Below are 8204 nucleotides of genomic sequence, written 5' to 3' on the forward strand. Positions count from 1 at the left end.
AAAAAAAAAAAAAAATACTTGTTTAAGCTGGGTGTGGCGGCTCATGCCTGTAATTCTGGCATTCTGGGAGGCCAAGGTGGGAGGATTGCTTGAGGCCAGGAGTTTGAGACCAGCGTGAGCAAAAGCATAATCCCAACTCTGACAAAAATTTAAAAAATTATCCAGGTGTGGTGGTACATGCCTGTAGTCCCAGCTACTCAGGAGGCTGAGGCAGGAGGATTGCTTAAGCCCAGGAGTTTGAGGCTGCTCTCTTTGTTCACGTACCTTCCAGTTTGCCAGTACTAATTCTGAAATATCTAAGACTGAGGATTTTTATATTTTTCTTTTTTTTTTTAATTTCAGGTTAATGTGGTATAGACAACCAAATCGCAATATTTGAATTTGTTAGGTAGAGTCCCTCTTGTAGTTATGACCTGCACCCAAAAGGTATCTTACACGCCCTATGATGTGCCCATGTAGTGGGAGAACCCCATCCCCCTTCTTTGTTCCCTCAACCCCCAACGTGAACTGAAATGAGCATTTCTCCTATGTGGGCACAAATTAGCTTGTCTCCTGGCTCCGTATTAGGGTTAATATCATCGGATATTTGCTTTGACATTCTTGTGATCTTTTACTGAGAAGAATGTGTTTCAGCTCCAGCTAGGGAGGCTCTCAAATCAGAAACCCATCATGTAGAATCACATGACTTATTTGTAAATTATAAAAAGCCTTTTGAAACTTACATGTTCCCAGTTGATGAGAATTTTATCTTAAAAAGAAAGAATGTGTTGTAAAGTAAGAAAAGAAAAAAAAAATTAACTCTCAAAAAAAGAAAGAAAGAAAAGAAAATGTGTAAAGATAATTTTTGAATTCTCTTTCTGTGCAAGTGTAATAAATAAAAACATCTTGGTCCTTTGTTCTTGTTTCAAATGATCAACAAAATAAAAACCATTCTATGATTTCTTTTTTATAGACAAATCTACTGAAAGCTAAACGTTGGGGGTTTAGCCCTGGTATCAGTAATCCAATGTCTTCTAGTATTTCGTATTGCTATTGAACAGTCTGATGCCAAACTGGTACAATATGTGACCAGGTTTTTCATTCTGGAAGTTTTTAGGACCTTGTCTTTATTTCTTATGTTCTGAAATTTTGGGAGTATGTACCTTAGAGAGTGCGGCAGAGACTACTACATGTCCCCCTTCCCTGGTGCAGACTGGCTTTGAGGAAGCCTATGCCTGGCCCTGCATAGCATTTCCCAGGCCCCTTGCATCGGGAATAACCTTGTGACTATTTCTTTCCAATGGAAGGAATGTGAGCAGAACTGTCATGTGTCAGCTCAGGTGGTGGTGGGGTCAGGGTGAGGGTGTGACAAGCGGGGATCACATAGCTCAGGGTGGCCCAGCATCAGGGAAGGAATCGGGGCACACACATACTTCCTCTCTATGTGCAGTGTCAGCCCTGCACCTCATTTCTGTCCCTGCCTGTGCTTGGTGACCCTGCGTCTGGCCTGTCTGGGAGAACTGACTCACGTCTCCTCTACATCCACTTCTTCAGGCTCTCAGGTTCGGATTTACTCTGATTAGTAAGCTGCTTCTCGTTCTTTCACTTTCCACCTTTAAAAACGTACCAAGATTCTTTTCTGTATTCTCTTTATCTTGATAAATTACACCATTTCCCTTTCCTTAACTGTTGTTTTGGGGGCAATCAAAGAGTGTCCAATTTTCTGTATTAGTTTTCTAGGATGGCCGTGACAAATTACCACTAGATCAGTGGCTTAAAAAAACAAGATTCTGGCCTAATGTCATGCTTTATGCCTGCAATCCTAGCACTTTGGGAGGCCAAGACAGGAGGACCTTTTGAGGCCAGGAGTTCTATACCAGCCTGAGCAAGACTGAAACCCCATCTCTACAAAAACTAGAAAAATTAGTGCACCTGTAATGCCAGCTACTTGAGGCAGGAGGATCGCTTGATCACAGGAGTTTGAGGTTGCAATGACCTATGATGATGCCACTGTATCCTAGACCTGGCTGAGAGACATCCTTGTCACAAACAAACAAACAACCTCCCCAGAAATTTATTCCCTTGCATTTCTGGAAGGCAGAAATCTGATACATGTTTTACTATGCCTAAGTGGAGGTATGAGCAGAGCATGTTTTCTCCAGAGGGCCTAGGGGAGGGTCCTTACCTTGCCATCCAGTGGATGGTGGCCGCTGGCATGCCTTGGCCTGTAGCAATACCACTCCACTTTCTGCTTCTGTAATCACATTGCCTCCTCCACTTCTGTCTGTGTCACATCCCCCTCTTCATCTTTCCAATAAGGACACTTGTGATCATGTTTAAGACCCACCCACATAATCCAGGATAATCATCCCATCTCAAGGTCCTGAATCATAGCTGCAAAGTCTTTGCCTCAGGAAGCAACATTCATAGATTCTGGAGATTAGGGTGCAGACGTATATTTGGGAACTGTTATTTAGCCTACTATGGGGGGGGAGATAAAAAGCACATGGTCGATCTACCACATTTAAGGGGCATCCTTCCCATCCTTTCTTCTAGTACCTTTAGAATTTCTGTTACGTATTTAAATCTTTGATTGTGCTGGAATCTATTTTAGAATGAAGCTTCCTTATAATCCAGACACCAATTACGAAATATTTTTTCTTTTCTCCATAAGGATGAAATAAAGGTGACTAGCTGTTAAAAAGAAAATAAAAGCACATTTATTTTCTTGTAACAAGGACAAAAATAGTTGTTCAAGAGTGTAAAGAAAATAGATACCATTTTGGAGAAATTGACTTTGCTCATGGTAGCTTCTGGAAGTTGCGAGTGATCGAGGCACCTGCCCTTATGCAAGGAGAATGGAAAGCCCCTTCTCTCCAATATCACCCTTCATTTTAGGAGAAGATCCCAACACCAGGCAGCATAGGCACTTAGCTTTATCCTGCAGACAAATAGTGGTTAAACTGTGTGGGTTGGGGAATGACATCCTTGTATTCTTTCTGGCCCTTCCTAGCTGTGCCTACAAGCCTGTCTCTGTAATTGATGCAGTGGGTGGTAGGAAGACAAAGCAAGTGAGATCCCTGGTCACCCTCCCAGGGACCACAGGCCTGTCTGGTCCCCAGAATGAACCAGAAGAATAAAAAATAAATTCACTTTTTCATCCTGATTCTGGCACATCCTGATGCAAATGTTCAGTTGCCTTCGCAGGAGGCCGGGCATAAAGATTTTCTATCTCAGCCCTCAGCCTTGTCTTCCCTCATTTAAGGACAATTTAGAGTCCGCCAGGATAATTGTTCTGGTTTAAAGCACTGTAATTTAGTTCCTTTCTGAACCTGCCATGTGTGAGTCACTTTCCGTGGCAGGGCTCAGAGAGGCAAATAGAAGACTATGATTTCTGAAAGCTTGAGATTTCAAGCTGGGGCTCCTATTTCTGTTCTCTTGTTATTTTTTGTCGTAATGGTGACATTCGTGTTATTAGAACAATGATGGAATCGGAATCACTCTTTTGTCCTGAATACTAATGCAATAAGCCGCTGCTTGATTTCACAACACTCCGTTTCTTTTATATGTGGTCACTGTATTTGGTTTCGTTCTTCCCCAGCCCTGAGTTCCCTGTCTCCCGCTCATGTGTGTTCACGCATCTCTGATATCCTAGATTTTTCTCTAAGGGTGATCTAGATTTTTGTGTATTCTGTTTTGATAGTTCTCAGACCTGCTAGGGTCCCTCTTGTAAGTTGGACGCTTTTACACTTGCCCGACACCAGTTTTCTCTTCTCGTTATGGTACAATAACGTGGCTCTAATTCTCTGTTTTTCTTTGGAATGTGCCAGAGAGAGAAGAAAGGAGATGGTGAGTTTAAAGGAAGATGTGGACCAAGTAAGAAGAGAAGAAGAAAGTATGAGGAGCAGTGACTCAAACAAAACATCTTTCCATCTTTTCCCTCTTTAAAATTGGAACCCCGGGGCTCGGCGCCTATAGCTCAACCGGCTAAGGCGCCAGCCACGTACACCTAAGGTGGCGGGTTCGGATCCCCAGCCCGGACCCGCCAAACAACAATGACGGCTGCAACCAAAAAATAGCCGGGCGTTGTGGCGGGCGCCTGTGGTCCCAGCTACTTGGGAGGCGGAGGCAAGAGACTCGCTTGAGCCCAGGAGTTGGAGGTTGCTGTGAGCTGTAATGCCATGGCACTCTACCCAGGGGGAAAGCTTGAGGCTCTGTCTAAAAAAAAAAAAAAAAAAAAAAAAAAAAATAAAATTGGAACCCCGGGGCGGCGCCTGTGGCTCAGTGAGTAGGGCACCAGCCCCCTATACTGAGGGTGGCGGGTTCAAACCTAGCCCTGGCCAAACTGCAACAAAAACATAGCCGGGCACTGTGGCAGACACCTGTAGTCCCAGCTACTTGGGAGGCTGAGGCAGGAGAATCACCTAAGCCCAAGAGTTGGAGATTGCTGTGAGCTGTGATGCCACAGCACTCTACAGAGGGCAATAAAGTGAGACTCTGTCTCTAACCCCCCCAAAAGAAAGATTAATTAAAATTTGAACCCCATATCAAAAGCACATTTAATTCTCAACTGTATAGAATTTGTTGCATGTGAACAAACATCGCACTAACAAAAGTTAAGTCCACAGCCACGTTTTCTGCCTCTCTGCCTTTTTTCCTTGCTTTCTTGTGAAAATCGTGACATAACGCACTGTTGCCTGGTTTACAGAATGTTTATTTGTTTATACAAGTTGTTTATCCAGCTGTCCGCCTGCTCCCTGTCTGTGCCCATTGAGTGTAGTGAAAGAATAGCCTCAGGTGGGAGGAGGGATTACAGAATCAGAAAGACCTGCTTTCAAATCTTTGCTTTGTTATGTGACCTAGAGAAATTATATAGCCTCCTTAAAAGCTGGCTTTTCTCTAGTAAATGTTTAATGTATGAGAAGTTTGAGAAAATGCATAGTGGGTGAAGGGAGGGGGAATGGGTGGAGGGAGGGTGATTGGAGGGATCACTTCAATGGTTTATCCTACAAGGGTACAAGTGAACCTTTCTAAGTGTAGAATATAAACGTCTTAACATAATAACTAAGAAAATGACATAAAGGCTATGTTAACCAGTTTCATGAAAATATTTCAAATTGTATATGAAAACACCACACTATACCCCATGATTTCATTAATGTACACAGCTAACATTTCATTAAAAATAAATAAATAAAATAAAATAAATTAAAAAAATGCATAGTGCTCGCACTCCAAACAACCTGGCCATCAATATCAATCCAATGAGTATTTATTGAATATTTACTGTATGCTGGGCTCTCTGCCAGGTGCTGTGGATACCGTGGTCAACACGACAGATAAGATTTCTGTCCTTATGGAGCTTGAATGCTGGTGGAAAAAAGCATGCAACAAACATGTAGACGAATTAAAATAATTAGAGATGGTGAGAAGCGGTGAAGGAAATAAACAGAGGGTGTGACCAGGAATAGCAGGGAGGAGCTGTGTTAGCTGGGGAAGTCAAGGGAGGCTTCACCACAGCCTGAAGAATGAGAAAGAGCCAGCCAGGCCAGGCACTGTTTAAGGTGAAGAAACTGGGTCACCCGCTTCGAGAGAGATTGGGTTCTGCTTGCTGTCAGAGGCCAGCAGTGCAAGGTTCCTCCTTGACTTCTTAAGGCCTGTGTCCTTCTGTGGCCCCGGCCACTGAGAATAGTTCAGACTGTGTCTGTGACTTGCCACCCTCACTGGCTTCTTTATCCAACTTAGATGCAATGTTTGATCATTACGATCACCTCCTTGAATAGACCCTAAACTCTTGTCCATGTTGTGGTACTTGATACCATCTTGGAAAACTCTACCCATGGGTCAGTCCAGCTGCCCGCCTGCTCCCTGTCTGCACCCACTGAGTGTTGTGAAAGAACAGCCTGCAGCCTCATTGAGTAGTGGCATTGTCTGACGGTGCGCTCCCCATTGGTGTGCTCCCCTAAATCATACTTAGGTTGAAATTTGATCCCCAATGATAGTATTAAGGCATGGGACTTTGGGGAGGGTGATTAAGTCATGCGAGTTCCGCCTTCATAAACAGAGTGCCTTTATAAAAGAGATTAAAGGGAACATGTCTGTGTCCCCTGCCACCCTGTGAAGACACAGTGAGAGTTGCCATTTATGAGGAATGAGCCACCAAACGTCACATAAGCTAGCACCTTGATCTTGGACTTCCCAACCTGCAGAACTGTGAGCAATAAATTTCTATTATTTATAAGTTACTCAGTCTAAGGTACTTTGTTACAGAAGTATGAATAGACTAAGGCAACTGGTCTCACTTTGAATTCACTGAAGTCCTTGTCCTACCTAATAATCTTAAAGGATTCCTGTGGTCCCTCCCCTCGCTCTAGGATGATGAAGAGTAGGGTTAAAGTATCATGATCTCTGCTCCCCTCTCTTCTACCAGGTAGATAAGCAGGGAGCAGCCCTATGGCTCCCAAGCTCGCTGAGCCCCAGTTTCCCTTCCTGCCGCACTCTCTCCACCTGCCACACTCTCTCCACCTGCCAGGTCACGGCCATTGCACTCTGCAAAGCACAGCTCTTCTTTCTCTGGAAAGATGTTCTTATTCAGTAAAAACCCACATAACCTGTTTAGAAATTTAAAAAGGCAAGTGACTCTTGGTAGCTAACAGGAGCTTACAACAAAGGGCTGGGAATACATATAACAATGTCATTTTTTACTAGTTGCCCCATTAACCTCGGGCAAATCCTCGGTGTCTGTTTCTGAGATTTGTTCTGGTGATGATGTATGGGAGGGCATTTTAAAAGCAGTAGAACATAAGCCCATCTATGAACTATAATTTAACTCAGTGACTTTTTTTTTATTGAATGGTAACTATGTACATTAATGCACTTCTGGGGTACAGTCTGGGGTTTTCACATGCAATCCAAACTACTTCCATCAAACTGGTCAACACAGCCTTCATGTCATTTTCTCAGTTATTGTTTTAAAACGTTCACATTCTACTCTTAGAAAGATTCACTTGTACCCCTGTAAGATAAACCTCAGAAGTGATCCCTCCAAACCCCCGTCCTCCACCCATTCCCCCTCCCCATATTCAGTGACTTTTTTTTAGCATCCTAATCATTGTGATCCTAAAAAAAACCCCATTGAATTGGATTATAATTACTTCTTATATTATTAATTACTGCATGTATAATTAACCAGTCACGGGTGTTTAGGAAACTACAAACCTTTTAAATATTTCTCCTCTTTTTCTCACTCAAATACATACTTGTTCATAATAAAACCCACAGCCTTATGGCTTTAATTTTAATAGGATCGTTAGTCTTTTATTTCTTATCTGGGAGTATCATAAATCCCCCTCCAACCCACCTGAGTCAAAATTTTGTATATTTGCAAACACAGACTCTTGGCATTCAGATTAAAATCAAATTTGTTGTGCTTTCTGTTGGACATTTCTTTGCCTGGCTGGTTACTTCATTAGTTCCAGGTTTCTTCCTCTCCCTTGATGCCAACCAACTGGGCAGAACTCTGGTAGGCTGCCCTCTGGACTCTGGGGATCTGGAATCCACAGTGGACTCCCAGGTTGAATCCCTCTGTGAGCAAGTTTCCAGGGCAGGAGTCTGTTTCCTTTCTGCTCTGGCCCCATCTAGTGGACTAAATGACCAGTGCTGCCAACATTTCTCTCTTAAGGCTTTGCAATTTTCAAGCCAGGTGAAAGTCTAATATATCTTCCCTTTATTAAAAGAAGAACTTTTGGCTCAGCACCTATGGCTCAAGCGGCTCAGGCGTCAGCCACATACAGCCAAGGTGGCGGGTTCGAATCCAGCCGGGCCCGCCAAACAACAATGACGGCTGCAATCAAAAAAATAGCCAGGCATTATGGCGGGCACCTGTAGTCCCAGCTACTTGGGAGGCTGAGGCAGGAGACTCACTTGAGGCCAGGAGTTGGAGGTTGCTGTGAGCTGTGATGCCAGAGCACTCTACCCAGGGGGACAGCTTGAGGCACTGTCCAAAAAAAAAAAAAGAACTTTTTTTCTGATGCTTAATAAAATGTGAAAAAACTTTAGAGAAATTACATTTAACAGAGTTTAATTGAGCACAGAACAGTTTTTTTGTTGTTGTTTGTTTTTTTGAGACAGTTCCACTCTGTTGACCCAGCTAGAGTGCTGTGGCATCAGCTTAGTTCACAGCAACCTCAGACTCTTAGGTTCGGGAGATTCTCCTGCCTCAGCCT

The sequence above is a fragment of the Otolemur garnettii genome, unplaced genomic scaffold, assembly GCF_000181295.1.
Source record: "Otolemur garnettii isolate 467f Iridium unplaced genomic scaffold, OtoGar3 scaffold00086, whole genome shotgun sequence".
NCBI lineage: Eukaryota > Metazoa > Chordata > Mammalia > Primates > Galagidae > Otolemur > Otolemur garnettii.